This window comes from Rhinolophus hipposideros (assembly GCF_964194185.1).
Source record: "Rhinolophus hipposideros genome assembly, chromosome: 20".
Lineage (NCBI taxonomy): Eukaryota > Metazoa > Chordata > Mammalia > Chiroptera > Rhinolophidae > Rhinolophus > Rhinolophus hipposideros.
The window spans coordinates 16,171,802-16,191,463 of record NC_138066.1 but is presented as its reverse complement, the minus strand read 5'-3'; the positions used below and the strand labels follow the sequence as shown (position 1 = coordinate 16,191,463).

At 48.1% G+C, this 19,662-nt stretch overlaps 1 protein-coding gene across 1 annotated transcript in view; it reads right to left on the bottom strand.

Moving 5' to 3' along the window:
- SLC6A4 (solute carrier family 6 member 4) overlaps positions 1–19,662 on the bottom strand; it is a 59,768-nt gene that overhangs the window by 22,501 nt on the left and 17,605 nt on the right. The gene's annotated exons all lie outside the window — the stretch shown is intronic.

Genomic DNA, 19,662 nt, shown 5'->3' with positions numbered 1-19,662 from the left:
GAGGCACCCTTAGCTCCTTCGCTGCGGACTTTTCGCTCTCCCTGCAGCCCAGCTCTTAGAAGCCTTTGGGCAGCTTTAGCTGCTTCTGGCTGTGTCCAGTCCACCTGTGCTTCTCCTTTCTGTGTTCCCATTACACCTCTGCACTTCCGACTGGGCCTTACAATGCTTGCTGCTCACCATTCATTCTTCTTGCCACTCCACAGCAACTCCTGTGGCTAATCCACTTATTATTCTGCTACAGTGGCAGGTGGAATCACCTCTCATCCACACCGGAAGAGCCAGGGAGAAGAGCACAGAAGTTACGGATGCCGCATGGCTGGTGTCTCTGTCCCCAAGCGCTGCAGTGGGGAGAGCTGGCCCAGGGCTGTGTAGCCTTCTTCACATCGAGGCTGTGGGCTGGAGTGCAAGGATGTCAGCTCAGCTCACTCTCCTCTGGATTGAGGTCTGAGACACGTCAAACATGGGGTAGAAATCCGAGCCCTTTTGGACTTTAAACCCATGGCCTGTTATAAAGTGGTAATCAACCTAAACCTTTTAGCTAACTTCATTTCTTCTGGGCCTGAACGTTTCAAACTCCTGAAATAGTCAGGGAGTTGAAACCATGTTTCTGCTTCGCTCATACCTTTCTAGGAAAAGGCATCCAGGATGACGGCAACCACTCTCCACCACTGTAAAGAGCTGATCCTAACCTTGCCAATCCAACAGTCGGAGAACAGCTAGGAATTGGTGGCTAATAACAATGGCAGCTTATGAGTCCTATGTATTTGGGGCTTTCAGTGACTATAACTCAACTATCCACACAGGGAAATGGGAAAATAAAAACATAATTAGTGAAAAATTAGAACACAAAGTAGTAGCTTCACACTGGTGACTACATACATAAATATTGGGGAGGATTACACAGGAACACCAAGCGACCCAAGTAGTTGGAGATTTATGTTCATTGGGTTTTCTTTTCTGTAGAGGAGAAATTAAAAATGTTAAAGGGAATGACAGTTGCCAAAAATATTACAGCAACAAGAGAGAAACCAGCTCTATGGAGCTAGTGTGTGTGTGTGTGTGTGTGTGTGTGTGTGTGTGTGTGTGTGTGTGTGTGTGTGTTAGGGTGTGTACTGGGTTCTACTTTATCTAGCTATTTGGTGCCCACCCTGATCCTATCCTGGGCTCAAGGATGCAGACACCACTCATAAACGAATATGAATTTTTGGCAGAGTGATCTAGATAAAACCCCGTTCTGCTCATCTTTAAGCTGCTGCCCAGCCTCTACCTGCTCCCCGTTTCCTGTGACCTCAACTAGACTTGATGAACTTTTCAAATAACCACACATCCTCTCATCCACCATGAGTAACCATTTATGAGGCCAGGGAACTTTTTTTAAGTTCTTTTTAAATTTTTTAATTTTTATTTAGAGGTAAGATGTCAATATATTTAAATACACAGCTAAATTAAACCTGAACTTGGCGCTCTCTGGCTGTGTTGTTTGAAGAAGGCTTCTGCACTTCCCTCCGGCCTACAGCAATGACACGCTTTCCACATTAAACACTGAAGAGCTAGAAGACCAGATGGCAGAGATAAAGAGCTTTACTACGTGCAGCCAGATGGCACCCAACTGACAGAGCCTTCCTGCCAGTGACGCTTCACTCCCATAATCTTCCTTTCTCTGCCTTCAAAATTTCACCCAAAATTTTCTGAAGGAAATTCTTCCTATCCTTAAGACTGCAACTTTCCTCTCATTTAAATGTAATGAAAGCTCAAAGAACAAATGCATCGCTCAACCTTTCTCTGGCATGTTTACTACGGTCTGTGGAAAAAAAACGTCATCCATCTCCAAGGATACACTGGTAGGGGAATAAGCATTTAGCTATACGAGTGACTCGTCACCTTCAAGCCGGACTTGAGTGATTATACATGTCATTTACTTTCTCCCTTAGGGCACTCTGCAGGCAAGTTGGAAAATGTGTTGGTGAACTTTTGGGGGGCAATGTGTGTTCATCAGGGTCCTCGGGCTCAGCCCCCAAGGCATCTGACCTTGATTTCTTGGCAACTGTCATGAGTAGTTCCTAGAATAATAGTAATACACTGTCCTCTCCTTTTGTTCTGAGCATTACAAAGGTCTTGTTTCCTGAAATATCTCCAGCACTTTTTTAAAAAGGAAAATTTTTTGTCAGCAGGCTGAAATGGCCCAAGTCATCAGAAAACTTGGGAAGAGCATCCCTTGGTCAACTCATGGCCCCTCCCTAGAGGTTGGTCTCTCTCCATCCAGCTCTGCTTTCTGGGGTTCTCCTACTGTGCTCCCACCCCTGATCATAGGTGTGCAAACAAATAAGTTACAGCCACTTGAAGCCACCAGCCTGGTAGAGACGCACATCTCCTTTTCTTCAACTCACTCCTCGGTCTCTCCCAATAAAAAGAAAACCCCTCCAGTTACTACTCGGGTCAGCCAAGAGCGGAGGACCTGGCCTGGGCCCCTTTCTGCCTGCAGGATGCTGCCATGTGGATCCTGACTCTTTCCCACTTTCCTGATTCTACAGAACACTGACCAGCTTTGTCTCCTGAGACCAGCAGATAACAATGATTGACAGCAAGCTGGCCCAGGAATATAGAAGTAAGAGTTGTTAAGAAGATTGGTTTCCAAGAATGCTCTCTTGAAAGCTTTCTTTTGTAAAAGATATTTTTATTTTGCGGAGTCGAGAGATTGCAAATGAGGTCAGTATTAGAGCTCTGACCTCCTCCAGGTAGCCTCTGAGAATCTCCGGGACCAGAAAAAGCCTTTCTTTGCACCTTGAATGTGTGCCGTTGTCCCAGGCGGGGCAGGGATAGGCCGTGGGTGGTGCATGTAACCAGCTAGCTCCTCAGAAGGATGCCAGTGTGACCTGTCATTCATTCACCACGTCATTGCCATACAAGAGGGGCAGCGCAGTGGAGTGGTGCAGTTGACAGGCTGATAGGCCACTTCCTGTTCACACTCCTGCTTCCCTGAGCCTGGGGAGTGGACTCATTCACCCCACCTCCCCCTTAGTAAAAAAGATTGTTTCTATTTAAACTTTTCCTGATCACATCTCCACCCCTGTTTCCACAAACCCTGTCTCTGTAGCCAGGGGAACCATATCTGAATAAGCACATCATTACAGGTACAGTGATTAGTCATGAAACCACCCAGCCCTTTGGAAATGCCCATGATCCTACGCGTCTGTTTGACAACAAATTCTAAGCAGAAACAACAGAGAAATGTTGTACTTTTGAGTTCGCGTGTGGACATCACAGTGAGTTCATTGCTCAGGATGCTCAATTCCCATTTCAAAACCAAACCAAAACAGAAACCAGCACAAATTATGGGTTTACCACTGAGATAAGATAAGTACAGGTCATATAGCCAAGTGGCAATTTGCGTTCTCTATTCAGAGGGAGTCTAAATGTCTTGAGACACCTACCAAGGATGATAGGAATTACAGAGCTCTGGTTCCAACTAACGCGGTAAACACCAGACTGACTCTCTGCCACGGATCAAGCCTCATTCAGCCGTGAAATGCTGTTTGCCTACTATGTGCTAGGTTCTTGGAAACAAGGCAAGACTTCATGGCGTTCTGGGTGGGAAAAACAAGAAGATGCTTAAGGAGGGAGTGGCTGGTGCTGCGGCATCTCTGTTGTAAGCTGAGGTCTCTGCAGAATTGGTGCAGCATGATCTCCGGGCAGGCTCTGAGTTTCTCCGTGACCAAAAAAAGCCCCGGAAGCCTTCCTTTGCAACTTGAATGCATGCTGTTGTCCCAGGCTGAGCGGAGACATGCCGTGGGTGGAGCCACGCAACTGAGACAGCTCCTGGGATACCTCACATATCTAGCTCCAAATTGCCCTCAGGCTTCAAAAGTCTTCCTTTTGTTGCTATTGCACAGCTGCTGTCACAGGGTCCGAGGCTTAAGTTGATTCTGGCTCACAAGCTCCACAGTGTCAAAAGCAGATTTGTATTCGCCTCTGTTGAAGAGACTGTTGAGTTCTCTGAGGTGCGAGTGTAAACCACAGGGACTCTTGCCTCGCCTTTCAGACAAAATAAAGAGACGTCATGCTCGGAGGGGAGAGAGTAGAGAAAATCTGCTTGTGTTTCGGACTTAAGAGGTAGAAGTGAACTCCGCTCTCACAGCCATCTCCTTATCCAAAGAATTCTTTATACGAAGACAGTCAGTTCAATTTTTTTGGAGAGGAATTAAACAGGCTGAAATCTTTAGGGCCACGTGGGCCAGTTACCAGGAGAAAGGAAAAGGGTCTCCGTCCAGAACGTTCTGTGCCTAAGAGAAGGTAGCTTCCAGCTTCTCTCCAGCTTCTCTCCACACACAGTGTAAAATCTAGAGGGTTAGCCATTTGGGGTGGGGTTGAGGTCACTGCCCAAACTGGCCAAAAGTACAATGGATTATTCATTTTGACTTTCATAAAAAGAAATAGATTTGGCCTAGATGGGCATGAATAGTCCTCCTCTAGTGGGTATGAACAGCCAAGCCCTTGACTATCCACCTTCCTGAGGCATCACTGAATAGTCCCTGCGTGTCTCCAACCCACGGCTTTCTGGCTCACAGATCTGCACTGGAATCCCAGGTCTACCACTTCCTGGCTATGTGACTTTGGGCAAGTTGCTTAACCTCTCTGAGCTTTCATTTCCTCATGTATAAAACAGACCATTAAAGTTCCCTATTTCCTAATAGGCTGTTGTAGGGATTAAATAAAAGTACGACACATACGGAACTCAGTGTTGGGCACATGGAAAGCATCAGTAAATGATGGGGAGTTGATGGCCCCTGTGCCACCACACATATGCCACCCATTCTGCTCTTTTACTTCACACCCCAGTCAGGGAAACTGAGGCCCGCAGGGCTAAGTGACTCACAGCCCAGTGCACAACGAGTGGGCAGCTGGAGCCAGGAGCCCGGGCTGCCGTCTCCTTCCACACGCCCTTACTAGTTAGCTTGCGCCTCTCAATCAGTGGCTTAGAATCACTGGGAAGCTCATACACAGCAGAGCCCGGGCTGCTCCCCCAGAGATTCTAAGTCAAGAGATCTATGTGGGTGCTGAATTTTAAAAAGAACTCCAGTGCCTCCCCACCCGCACCTTTGCTCCCTCTAATGACCCTGCAGCCTCTGAGGCCTGGCCTGGCTTACGTTTCTATCCTCCCCTCTGCAGGAAGCTTCCTCTCACCACCCGAGGCCACGATGATCTCTCCCCACTCCATCAGTCATTGATTATCACGTATCATTTGTTATCTGTTCACATGTACTGGCTTTGCATTCCCCTGGAAGCAGCAGCCATGGCTTATACATCTCCGTGCTCAGTACATCACTGCACAGCTCCCAGCCCGGAGGGTCTGTTTCAGGTTTCTGGGCACAGAGCCCTGGGAACCACAGTGGCCTTGCTGGCAGGCTTGAGCCTCAGGTGAAACACTCCTCTTTTCCCCAGAGTCCCACTCCCAGGATCCCTGCCCCTCTTGTTCTCATCCACTGGGAAGATCTGCTGTGCATCCTGGGGACAGAGGGCAGGCTGTTACCAACAACACTTTTAATGGACTATGGACTGGGAAAGACTGACATGTCTTGGACGAAAGAAAAGCATGAGTTGTGCTTTTTAGACTTTGAAACAAGTGCCTGCGGGCACACCCATCAACGGTCTGTGTTCCAAATGTTCATTTGTGAGTCGCTTGTTTGGAACTTGGAATATATTTTCTACCCACAGAAATAAATGTTGTGAACGCTCGTTATCCTCCTAAGCCGGCTTACAAAATCCTAATTGAACTATAAACATACGAAAACATGTCAAATGCATTGCTAGGCCCTACAAAAGTGGGTGGGGGTGGGAGTGACAATGAAACTGATTAGAGGTTATTGATTTATTTTCACATTCTTTCTGGCTCTTGAGGAAAACTAAATTGAAGGACAGAAGGACAAGGAAGTAGTGAGACGCTTGTATAGATTCTATGGACGTGTCCTTTAGGCACCTTTAAAGAGCTTTAGAAACTGATGACACGAATTCCTTATTACACTTCACTACTTGCTTTTCTGCAGAAAACAAAACTGCTTTCACTCAGTTGCTGTCATGTTTCAACATGGTCAAGGCCAGGAAAGAGACTTGGGAAACTCAAACAGGTGATGTATGAGATTAAGCAGGATGAGGATCATCACATCTTCCTTTATTGTTGTAATAAGGCAATTTATGCAATAAATAGAAATCGAGACAAAAAAATGTGGGGGCATTTCCGAACACAGATTTTCTTTTCCTTAGTAATAGGTACATTACTAAGATGATTTTATTGTGAAACAGACACAATTAGACCCACAAAGGGAGCGGAGACAGGGAGAGGAGGCAGGAGAGAGAAGAAAACCAGCCCCAGGGCAAGTGTGTTATGAAAGGAGGGTGGAGTTACTTGTGGCAGCTCAGCCAGGGGGGACAGAGAAGGGGAGGAGAAAGTCATTTGAGATGGAGTTAAATAAAATGTGAGCGGTGAAAATAAGAGAGGGAGGACTGCGCCCATTTCTCTGGGGTGTGGGGGAGAACAAATGGGGGAGAACGAAGAGGGAGGGAGTGATGGGATTGGGCAACCGAGTGGCTGGAGGGCATGGAGGCCGCATGCAGCCAATGCTTCAGCCATAGAATGTTTGTGACTTGGGTGTTGCTTGAACTGAAGATGCCTATACTCTTAGGTCAAGAAGTTCTGAAAGGTTCTTTACAAGGAGTCACCTATGCTGTTTGGGGACCTTCATGAAAAATCAATTCATCATGACACAGCGCTGATCTGGTTCTCACATGCACTGAAATAAGGGTGAGAGGCATTTCCAATCCCTGGGAGTTTCCAGTCTCAAAAAGTAACCCTCGAAACTAACGAAAGAGACATCATGAGAGAGTGGGGAACATTTGAATATGGACTGTACATTCGCTAATAATATTTGATCAATGTTAAGTTTTCCAGGTGTGATTAATAATGGGGTTCTGTCATGTCGGAGAATGAATGTCGCTGTTCTTAGGAGACCCAGGCTGAAGTATTTAGGAGGAGCTATTTGGATGTCTGCCAATTCTCAAAGCTTCAACACAACAATTATTACATTAATTGATGTCATATATACAATGCATCCAATTACGTATATGTTACATATATAAACATTAGTGCCTAATTAGAGAGAGAGAACATTCACAAACGTGGCAAAATGTTCACAACTGGTGAATCTGGCTGAGGGTTCATTGGATCATTTCTCCGACATTTCAGTTGAAATTTTTCAAAATAAAAAATTGGGGGGAGGGGAGGAAATACTTCTAGCCCTCAGAGGAGCTGGGAAAGCTCCAGTCAGTCAAACCTCTGTGCTGCCCGTGGTGCACCCAGAATAGCATATCTCCTCTCTCCCCACAGTCCCTTCCCTCCCCTTTCCTCCCTGCCCCAGCTCTTTTCCTCGGAGACAAGGGAAAGAGCCAGCTAACTAGATTAGCGTTTAAAAACAACACACCCAGGGGAGAGAAAAGAACAGAGTGCAGGAGACTCAGGTTCCAGGCCTGGCTGTGTCCTCAAGGGCTGCAAGCGGGAGCAAGCCAGGGAAGACTGGCTCCCAGACAAGGCCCTCCCAGCTCTGCCCCTCCCGAATGCTAGGGAGCCCCTTAGTTAGAGGAAAAGATTCAGTCCGTGCTATTTTCATTCAGCAGGTCTGTAACAAGGGAAAGAGAATGTTCTTTTTCTTTGACTATGCCCAGGAAGACCACATCAAAAACACAAGAAAATGAAGGCCCACCGACTTGCTGCCTCCCACCGAGCCTACCACCCAGCCCCCAACTCTGATTCCCGGAGTGCAGCTGGCTCTCAGATCTGCCACTTGGCCTAATTCTCACCTCAAATAATGACACAAAACTGGACCTCCAGCATCCCAGGAGACCTGCCCCATGCCATCTGTCAGTGCCTGGGGACCCTGGCCACCGAGCTGGCCCTAGGACATCACCTCTATGTCTCTATGTCACTGGGGTTCATCTCTCACGCTGCAGTCCAGGGGTTTCTGGGTTAATGGAGGGTTATTTGGTCCTGGCTTTTAGAAAGCCTATGGTTTAAAAAGCTTTGGTCCAGGATTGGAGTGGCAGTGAAGGAGCTACTGTCAGAGCCAAAGGAAAGAAGAAAATAAGGCAGTCACACTTATCTCTACTCGTTCTGCCACCCCATTAGACACAGGGCTGGGAAAACACACAATTGGTTTAAAAATGTGTTGTTGACCTTCCATAAATGAGCATTCATCTTCCTAGTCCCCAAGAGCCGACAAAGGTCAGGCTAGAGGGGAATGCCCCTTCATAGAGATGTTACTCAGAGACTATTTCTGAATGTGGCCCCAACTCAGTACCATGAACTCTGCCTGGATATAAGGGGTCTGTGTCACCAATGGTGGGTCTGTGGCCACCCTAGAAAAGCAGTTCACCTCTCTGCCCAGGGAAAATCATTTATGCCAGGTTTCTTTTCAAGGATAGGTTCCTCTGTTTTCTATCTGGGTCTCTCCTAGAAGGATGAGTGTTTGTTTGTTTTTTCCTTCACGTGCTGTTTTGCCCAGTTAAACCCAGAAACTGCCAAGTACCCTTGGTCCAAGGTTGGGGTGGCAGTGCCTGGACCCATCAGAGCAGAGTGAGTCAGCATCACTCGCCCAGGTATGGACAAACGGGCACTTTATCAGACGTCTGACTCCACACCCCAGCCTGTTCTGTGCACAAACTTCAGGGGAATGCAGTCAATTGGCAAGAGCTCAGTGATTGGGAAGAAAACCCACACAGCCCAAATCTGTTCTGCCTGGAGGCCATTTCTACCACACCACACCCTGGGCATGTCAAAAAGGGGATTTGGGGAGTCAGGAACTCGGGCCACTGGTTGGATGTGGTTGAGGTGCAGGACTTAACTTGCATGTGTCAGAATGTGCAAAACCTCCTCCTTAGAGTGAAACCCAGGAGGCCCCCAGGGGACCCTGATTTGAGGGTACATTTGGGTCGAAAGTCCCTGCCCCACAGCATTTTGCCCCATCATTTCAATGCGTGTTTGCTTAAAGCAAAGAGATTGGGTCACAGCACAGAATGAGTCGGAGGGGACTTGGACTCATATTATGCAGGACCCCCTCTTTCCTCTCAGCGCTAAGGACATGAGACCCAGGGGGGCTGATCTATGATCCGGAATAACTAAGGTCCAAGGTACTTTCTTACATGGACAGAAAAATGACTGCATAATTTTCCCTTTGACCATCCAGTCATCTTTCTTAAAAAAGTCAAGTCATGACCATATCCTGTTGATTCACTAAGCCAAATTAAAACTAAACTTCTTCAGGCAGCCCTGCCTTTGTTCTCTCAGATTACGCCACTTGACATGTACGAAGGAGAAGAAACTGCCACTTACTGGCTTAATGTCTAGAATCACCTGTGTTTTTCTTTGGAGGGGTCATCCATGGTGTTTTTGCAAGCCTGCTCCATGAGATACCCCCCTCCAGCCAAGCACCCCATTCCACTGTCATCTCACCCATTGGTGAAACTCTTTGATACGCCTCTCTGACTTTCAGGAAAATGCCCAGGCAACTCTAAAAATACCCCAAGGAGGAATTTCTGAGGTTTTGCTGATTTCATTAAAATTTCCATGTTATTCCATCCCCACCCTCAACCCACCACCTACTCCTAGTATATGTATTTCTTAAGCAAGAAGACTGAAAAAAGTGGGTTTGAATATCTCTGCTGGTATTACATCTCCGAAATGTCCTAGATGGATTATCAGTGTGTTGAAAGGATTTTTGATTAATTGTGAAGCAGTCTCAATCTGCCGTTATTCAGGCTCAGTGCAAAAAAAAAAAAAAAAAAAAGAAAAAGAAAAAGACAAACCCATGCTCCAAAGAGCTTGCTCAGTTTACAGCAGCCCCATAAGAAACTGTCCCTCACCCATGCTGGAAGCAGCCACCCTCGCCGCAGTCTGTGGTAGGAAAACTTGAACCTTTGGGCATCAGCGGCTCCACACAAAAGCAAGCAGTGGACAAAGAAAGCTGTGCGTTTCAGACGCTAATGCAGCCCATACTGCCCCTCCACTTTATAAAACACAAAAATCCCAGTGTTGCTTTCTTAGAGACATTTTTCCTGTGTAACTGAAGGCAAAACACATTAAATATTTGATCTCGTGTTACTGTGATGAGAGCTAGCAGGCTCATAAATAATCCATTGACGTCTTTTGTGTTTTTTTTCCCTGGACAAAATTGATCATAAAAATACACACAAGCCTTTGTTATATCGGACTCAGAAATTCTAGCCCTCTCGAATCCTGTAGAACCCCGACTGAAAGAGAAATTCATTACTCAAAAGACCAAGTGCGAAAGGTAATGTGCTCCTTAGCGCACCTCAGCTCCAGAGAGCTTTTTCAAAAACAAGTCGGTGCACATTTTTCAAGCCACGGACGGTCACATACTTCCCCCGTGGCAGAGAGCTGGCTGGAGTTTGGGTTTTCACATCCATTCTGCATGGCCTGCGGGACGTCTGGGCGCGCAGCGGCTCTGCCAGCGAGAGCAACCCGAGCGCACGGAGACTCGTCCCACTTAAGTGTCATTCGGAGATTTCTCTAGGTAGTTGGGCATTGGTGTCAACCAGAACTCGCCCTGCAGAAGGGCGTTTGCATGAAGCCACCAGCACGCGACGGCAGTCGGTCAAGAGCACACAGAAGCTACGGGGTGAAAAGACTAAAGCAACTTTTCCCAAAGCGCAGGGCAGCACTTGGCTGAAGACCCTCTGTTTACAGGGTCTTCCTCCGGTCCTCGGGACACAACAAGCCTGCGCAGGCGACAGACGCGGGTCCTCTCCACGGTCCCCTTTGCCTCCTGCCGACTGCGCTCCCCGGGAACCCCCCGCACAGGCGCACGCACGCCCTCGCCGGTGCCGAGGAGCCAGGGAGGGACGAAGTTCTGGAAAGAAGTGCGGGTTAGAAACAAGAGTGAAAGCGGACCCACCTGCCGGGGAGTCCGTGGGCGGCGGGTCCGGGGCTCTCCGAGGCGGGGCGACCCTCGCGCCTTCGAGGTCCCCGGGGAGGCCGCTGCCTGTGCGGGAGCCGCGCCCGAGCCGCCGTATTTGTACTCTCGGCCCCTCACATGGTCTGATCTCTAGATATCCGCCGCCAAAGAGCTCTTTAAGAATTTTTGCGTCACTTTGAGCCGCACAAACTTTACGTTTGCCCGGGGCCGCGGCTCGCCGTTCCTCCCGGGCTGGGCGGTGACCGGGGGCAGGGGGCTGCAGGGGCGGTAAGTGGGGAGGGGGCGGGGAGGGCGCAGGGGAGACGACGGACACCCTCCCTGGTCACTCCCTCCCTCCCTCCCTCCGTAGGAGGCAAGTGCCCTAGAAAGAGAGGGAGCCCCGGGCGTTGAGAGGTTGGCAGCTGGCCGAGCGGAGCCAAGAACCCCCAATTTCCTGCTTGTTAACCTTTCGGGGGAGGGGGGCTCCTTCACGACTGACAGGTATAGTTCCTCCCCTACCAGTTGCTCCCACGTTTTTCATTGTGTTTCTGCTCCATGTCACTTCCTCTGAGCGATCTGCCTGGAGCACTGATACCTGCCCATCGCCCCCATCCCCAATCCTGCCCTACTTTTCTTCCAGGACTTAACAGCACCTGGCTTTCCTGAGCGCACCTGGTTCTCCTGCGGGGGTGTGAGCTAAGCCAGAGGGACCTTGTCTAATTCCTCGCCACCCGTAGGGCCTCCTACAGTGCTCAGCAGTGCCCAGCCTCCAGGCTCACAGTAAATACCTGCAGAAAGAATGAATGAAGAATTCTTTCCCACGTTGTGAACCAGCCCCAGTCAAAGGCAGTCACAGGGCAGATACATGGGTGGTGATCTGCAAAAACTATCTGCCTGTGGTTTGGGTGAGGGGATGTTACTACAGTACCCAATTAACCAAAAAGGTTCAACAGGGCCTTTTGTTTTGAATCATGTGCATATATTGCTTTGATAATTAAAAAAGAAAAAACTGAAGTTGAAAAAGGAATTTAATGTCAAGACATTTTTTTTCAGTATGTTTTTGTTTGTTTGTTTTACATTTGAAAAGAACAGATGTCGCACTTGCTTTGGGATATCCTGAAGCTGAGAGAGGACCAGGGCTGATCTGTCCCCAGAGGAGCAAGGGACCTAGCAAAGCAGAAAGGAAATGACAAGTGTGCAGCCCCCTTGGACTTGGAGCATTGGAACCGGGAAAGCTGAGCTCACACCCAGCTGAGCTGAGCAGGCATCTGGAGGGTCTGGGTTAGAACAAGTCTGTACCCGCGTGTGGGCGGTGCCCCCCATCTGGGAGGAATGGACACATGTGAGGTTTTGGTGCCACCTAGATGTCAGGGTGGCGATTGCAAGGAGAGTGGGTCATGCTTCTGAGCTCACCCAAGCTGCTCTGGTGAGCTAGCTGGCATTCAGGGCGGCAAAGCCAGGCGGGTGATTTCTGGGCAAGTAGAATTTCATCTCCTGGCTAAATCGGATGATTACGGTATCTGCTATATCCCAGGTTCCCTTGGCCTTCATAAACTAATGTGTAAGCCTGTCTAAACAAGGGGCTACATACAAGTAATGTATGGTTCCAAGGAAAGGGCAGGGCAGACCCAAGGGACGAGGGCACTGGGAGGGGGTCCAACGGCAGTGAGGTGACTTCAGTCCTTGGCTAAGGCTCTTGTCTCCACCCAAAGTGTTCTCCACTCTGGCTCAATGTGGCTTTTTAACACCATTCCACAGTTTCATGAACTGCTGAACTCACCACTCCTGGCCTTTCTAGACCCTATTCCTACCCAGCCACCCTGGGCCCCTCATGGAACTGCTTCCCTCCGTCTAGGTGCCTGGAGAGTGGGAGCCCCACAGACCTGGATTAAATCCCAGCTCTGACCCTGTACTGTCCATATGGGTTTATTCCCACACAAGGAAAATTCCTTCATCTCAGATTTTATGGTCTTCGGTTCCCTCGTCAGTAAAATGAGAATCGTAATAATGTTGGGTACCACCCAGCTGTGGGGAATGAAGGGGCTGACATGTGTGTGCGATAACCCCAGTGCCCTATTCTCCCAGAGAGACTTCCAACTTATCCTCTCTCTTGGACTGAGGGGCGCTGTCGGAAAAAGGCATTTTCCTCGTTCCTCATGGCTTCCCTTGCACAGTTCACACAAAATTGTCCCGGACGGTCCATCCTGTCTCTACACACATGCTTTCTCTTTCTCTTGTCCCTCTAGGTGCCTTTCCACAGAGACCACTTAGCTTCAGCTGCCCCACTTTCACCTCAGCAAATCCAGTCTCTCATCTCCTTACAGTTAACCCTTCCCTGTCCTGCTTCCCATTCTCAGTGCCACGACTGCCCTATCATTCTCGGCACCCTGACTCCCTCCCTTGCCAACATCCTCAGGTCCTGCACCATATTGTGACTGCCTGTAGAGCTCCACTTGATGGCCCATCTTTATCCCCAAATCAGGGTGAGTGGACAGATGTCATCATCTACTGTCCAAAACAGGGCAGCCCTTCCCAGCTGTCCACTGTAACTCCTTCATGACCCAGCTTCCTACTCCATGCCCAACACTGAGGAAGACACAACCTTTGCCCTTAGGAGTCAGGGAGAGGGGCCAAACATGGCCAGCTCTAGGGTGCCCTGAGTGGCAGCGGCATGAGGAAAGACGTGTTTTCAGGGAAGGATCCACTTGGGCTGGAGGTACAGCAGGGCGTGGGGTGGCTAGAGGCAGATGGATTCCTTAGAACATGAGTGTAGGGGTGAGGCAGGGTGGTACCAGTGCAAACAGGGAAGAAATGGACGTCAAGAACCAAAAGAAGAACCTGTGAAGCTCATGGACTGATTGGTGCATGGGGAAGGTGATGGAGCTGTCAGAGACGACGTGAACTTGGGTGACCGGGCGAAGAGACGGGCCAGGAGCTCACAGTTCAGCAATAACGTCTCTTTGTTCCACTAGCTCTTGCCCAGAATTAGACGGGCCTTAGCCCGCTATGAGCCTGCAGAGTAAACACAGTCTTCAGCTTTGAGAGGTAAAGAGCACATTTAAATAATGACCTCTCTCCAGCCCGCTGCCCCTCACCACACACAAACCACCACCACCAAGAAGACCAGCTTTCTGGGTGTCTGAAGGCCCAGCAGCTATTCCCCCAGGAGCCAGGCCAGGACAAACCATGGAGGTCTGAGCCTCTCCCTCCGGAAGCCTTGGTGCCATCTGTCTGTCCTGCCTCCGCTCTGTTTACACAATAATGGAAGATGAGCCCCACCCCTTGTTGTGGGCTTTTCCTCAGCATTCCCAGCCCTCAGAGTGCCTTCCTGCTCCATCCTTTCCAGGCACCGCCGCCTCTCGCCCCACCGCAAGTTTTTCCTGGGAGGTGAAATAGTTTGGGTGACTGTTCATGTTCAACCTTGCACGAATATAGCACCTCCAGGGCAGGATTTGCTGCCACTGTGAACCCTGGGCTTGTCCCGACAGAGGTCTGACATAGAAGGCACCTGGGGCAGGACCTCTCTGGTCCAGATGACACAAGGCAAAGGGAGCAGGAGGGAAAGCCCATCGGTGCTGAGGTGTGGAGAGGAACCCGAGGTTGGGTGAGGCTCAGCCCTGGGGAAGACAGAAAACATTTGGAAGAAGATGAATTGTGTCTTTGGTCACCTTTTCCTGGCCTCGTCTCTCCCATTCCTTATGAACCTACTGCCTTGGCCAGATAAACGCTCTTCCCCTAGATTTTATAGGTATGGTGAGTACCCTCTGCTGTGTCTGCAATCTTTGAAGCCAGGGTTTTTAACTTACGCTTCCTTCCTACAGGATTTCCTCCCTGATTGTGAACACCCTAAGCTTGGCCACCTTCTGGAGGGCAGCTGTTTTCACTTTGTGCCTTGGCAGAGAAGTTGAAATCAAGAGAAGCACAGAGTCCCCGGAAGGGCTCTCCCCGCCCCACGTACACACATTCTGTTATAGTCCTTTGATGTCTGCTACATGCCAGCCCCACGAGTCTCAGAGTTCCTAAGGGGTGGGGACCCACCTCTCTCCATGTCTCAGCACCCACCACAGTGTCAACACACAGCCGGCCCCATACACATAGGAACTGGCAGTGAATGACTAGGGAAATACCTGTTACTCATAACAGACGTACTGCAATAAAAACCAAGGCCTTAGGGACTGGTAAGCAAATCGTGCTGCATCAAACAATGGAGTACCACCCAGCTGTGAAGAGTGAGGGGGTTTTATCGGGCTGATTTGAGGAGGTTCACAAGATTTATTGTTAACTGAGAAAAAAAGGAAAAACACACAGCAGCTGTTGCTCCAATTTGGAGAGAGAGAGGCAGGCAGATGTGTGTATCGAAACCTAAGTATATAGAAGAAACTAGGAATAGTGAGTGCCTTGGAAGGAAAGGACATTAGAAGAGAACCCTGCTTTTTCACTACCCTTCTATACTACTCCAATATTTGCCACGAGTAGGTAATCATTTTATAAAACTTCTTCAGAAAAGCAGCATTTTTTAAAAAGTTACAAACGTGAAAAAAAAGGGGTGGCGGGCGGAACAAACAACACAGGAAGACATTCTAGGGGGCTCCAAGCTCATCACAAAGCAGGAAGAAGCCTGAAGGAGTTCTCAGGGGCACAGCTCCTCGGGATGCAGCATATGGGTATCTGTTTCCCAAATGGGGCCAAATTACTCAGCGCCACTGTCATTTTTCGGCTTTTACCCTTGGGAAGGAGGCAAATATTTTCTCTGATTTACTAGCAAGGATGCTGTGAGCCAAGAGGTGAGGTTCAGGGTTTTGCTCAGGATCTGATCAAGAGGGAGAGAATGAACTTTGGAACTCAAGTCCTCTGCTTCGTCCCTGAAGACACTCCTCTCCTGCGCCGCCATTTCCAGTTTTCCATAAAACATTCACCCTCTCTTGGGCTCTTTTTCCCCTCCAGGAACTCTGAGGTAACTTGTGCCTCTGCGTAAGAGAGGTTTACCCTTGGTCTCTTCTTGGCAAACTGATCACCCTCCCTCTGTGATGTCTGAGGTCACGGGTTAGAAGTTAGTTTAAACCCCGTCAGTGTTTCTCTCTTTTCCAATGTCCAGCCCTTCCATAAGGCGCTTACTAGAAGACCTCATATAAAAAGCCACCTTCTTTTTCAACGGGCTCACCTATATACATCTTATTTTCCCAACTAAATGATAGACTTCTGGAGAGCAGGGAATATTTTAACCCCTTCTCAGAGGGCCTGCCACAATACTCGGCGTGTTGGAGCAGCTCTGAGAGGGCTGGTGATTAACAAAAGCTGCACTTCACTGAGCATCCATCAGGCCCATCATCTGCATTCTCTTTGGTTCTTTTCCTACCATGTGGGTAAATAGGCTGTGTTTTGCTGTCAACGTTATTTAAAAGACATGACAGGTTTCCTTTTTCAAACTGTGAGTTTCCTATTTGATACATTTAAATAGTTCTATAAAAGTGGTATGGAGACTGAGCTCAGGGATGTCAGTAACCTGTCTCTGCCGACACAGGCTCCAAGCATCACAGCCGGCCTGAGTCCAACGCCCTGAATTTCCACTGTGCTGGGCAGACTGGAAACAGGGAAGGTGCAAGCAGTGAGCGGAGGCATAAACCTTTGTCGTTTCCCCTCCTGGACGCCTGTCACCTTCCCAAAATCTAGATAGACCTTTCTGTGAAGCCTTGAAACAAGAAGCTACAGGGGCTTTGCTCTCGTCCTGCTCGTCCCTGTTGAGCAAGTTATAGGGAGGCAGACTTCGGATCTATGTATAAACTTTTAATTGAGTATACCTGTCAGGATAGAGGGCATTTTCAATCAGTCAGCCAACCGTATTTACCACTCACTGGTGAATACAGCGGTGAACAAGACAAAACCCCTGCCAGTGGGGAGCTGACAGGGAGTATCGACTGTGGGGAAAACAGATATAAACATATAAACAAAGGAGATAATTTCAGAAAGTGATAAGCACTGTGAAGAAAATAAGACCCCAGTCCCAGCATAGTGACAGGTGTGGGCGTGATAGAAGCAGTGGGGAGGAAGCTGGCTACTTGGGTAAGGGGGTCAGGTGGCCTTGACATCCCAGCCATGACCTAAATCACAAGAAGCCAGCCACGCAAAGACCTGACGGAAGCGCTTCAGGAAGAAGGAATAGCAAGGAGGCGGGATGAGCTTGGTGTGTTTGAGGGACAAAGTGGGTTGGCAGGAGCAGAGCAAACAAGAAGGGAAATGACGTTGAGTGTGGAGAAGTGGGCAGTGGCCACAAGGGAGGGGGCTGTGTGCTCCTCTCACTGTGTCCAAGGAGGACTTACCTGTTTTAGACAAGTATCGAGGAGGTAACCCGTGAGGTCCCTGCCAAGTGCGATGCAGAGAGGCTACAACTGTGAGTTAAGTACACCCTGATGCACTCCACCATACACCCACCCTGCCTCAGCTACCCTACCCTTCTGTATGGCAGCTGATTTAAAACACAAACTGTCATGCGGTAGCCTGAGAGATGGTTCCAGAGCCCACCCCATCCACTTCAAGGGCAGCTACTGAACTGGAGCTTTTCTAGAGAAGTGAGAAAGAGCAATTAATATTCAAACTGTACCCAGCAAGAGGCAAGCAGAAGGGCTTCCCATCGTCACACCACCCTGTTCCCAAAGAACCGCAGCCTGTAGGAATTGAGCCCTCCCTCCCTCTTTCTCTCCCTTTCCCTTTGTAGCAATGTGTAGAGGCCTTGGAGTTTGAAAAGGGAAACAAAACAAAACTCTGGCCAGTTTATTCCTAGTTTTTGATCAAATCGTACCACAGACCCCAGGGAGACTCAGCTTCATGGTTCTGAACAAGTTGTCCTAAATAGGACAATGCACATCTGCAGTCACTTAAATGAAAAAAATCCAACTTAACCACTGACCTTGGCACCCATGCCACGTGACTGGAGAACCGGGAACTAAAGTGCAAGTGTCCTGGTCCTGCCAACAGCAAACTAGAGCTAAGCTGACATCTCAGGACAAGCCGGAGCGCGTGGATAGGTCCAATCACATCCTGAAGCCACGTTCCATTATCAGCTCCTGGCTTCTTGGACTGGACGTGTAGGGTCAGCATGACTGCACGTCTCAAGAGGAGTCTGGGGTCTGGCGAGGACTCTCCAGAGGTCACAGTATCATTCCAAAGAGACAGGGGACCATTCACTCACATCTTTCCTTTTCTGAGATCACCAGTTACCCAAATGTCAGTTAAGTTCTTCCAGCTCCGATCTCTGGCTAAAACTTTGGTCCATTTTTTATCTTCGGCAGAGAAGATTTACCCACCATTCTTTGTTTCTCCCCACTGGATCCTAATTTTATTTGAGAAATAACTTTTATTAAATATTTGGTTATGAAACTTACCTTTTCACCTTTATTGCTGGATTTGGTTTATATTTGGATTATATTAGGATTTACACATTACGTTTATGGGTGAGATTTGCGTTTTTTTCTTTTTTTTTTTTCTTTTACTATCCTTGTCAGCGTTATGCCAGCCTCATAAACTAATTCTTTATGCAATATAACAGTTCTTCACATCTTTCCTCTTGCGCTAGTCGAGATTCTCCAGAGAAGACTTCCAATCAGCTGGGCACTGCAGTTTTAGGAATCCAACGTGATCGAGGACATTCAGAATGCAAATACTCACTTGATCCCCACGTGGTACTTGCACCTTCAGCTGTTTCTAACACCCCCCCCCCCCCCCCGACCGTAAACTTTTGCCCTCTCAAAAATAAGTTGAGGTGGCACCTGAGCAGGGCAGGGACAATCACCTAGCTCCCTAGAGTAGGGAGGGGATCTAACTGACCTCCAACCCTTCAGTAACCCTCCTTTCACTCCCAATTCCCGGAGTAAGGCTGTATCTGAACTTTTTGGGGATTGTGCAAGGTAAATTGGTTTGCTTATCACTGGCTCTCCCCACCACTGGCTCAGGATTTATTTTTTTCAGCTCGGCTAAATCTTCTAACACCTCTATCTTCTTTCCAGCTTGTTTCTCCGTTTCATGTTCTTGATTAAGTTTGTGGATTGTTTTCTAAACAAATCCCTTTGTCACTTTTGACAAAGTTAAGAGTATCTTTTATTTTTCAAATATCTGCACCAATAATAGTATCCTTTTTTATTTTTATTTTGATCAGTCTTGCCCAAGATGTTAATTTGCTTCATTATTTTTAAAAGAACAAACTTGTGGCTTTGTTGATCTGTTTAATTTCTGCACATATCTTTCTTATTACCTAGTTTCTTTAGGTTTATTTTGCTGTTCTAATTTCTTGAAACAGATGCTTAGCTCAGTTTTCAGTCTTTCTACATTTAATAAATGTGAGAAATAAAATTAAGTATTGTCTCTCTCATTTTGATACATAGTATTTTTATTATTGTGCAGGTTCAATTTCCTTTATATTTTCTTCTTATGAGTTCATTTCCAAACATATATGGGTTTTCTAGTTACCTTTTAATTTTGGTTTCTAACTTAATTGCCCTGTAGCTTGCACTGCAAGATAACAGACCTTTGAAATTTGTTGAGGTTCGCTCTACTGCCCAACATATTTGGTCACCTTTTTTTTTTTTAACAGGACTTTATTGGGGAACAGTGTGTACTTCCAGGCCTTTTTTCCAAGTCAAGTCGTTGTCCTTTCAATCTTAGTTGTGGAGGGTGCCGTTCAGTTTCAAGTTAAGTTGTTCAGCTTCAAGTT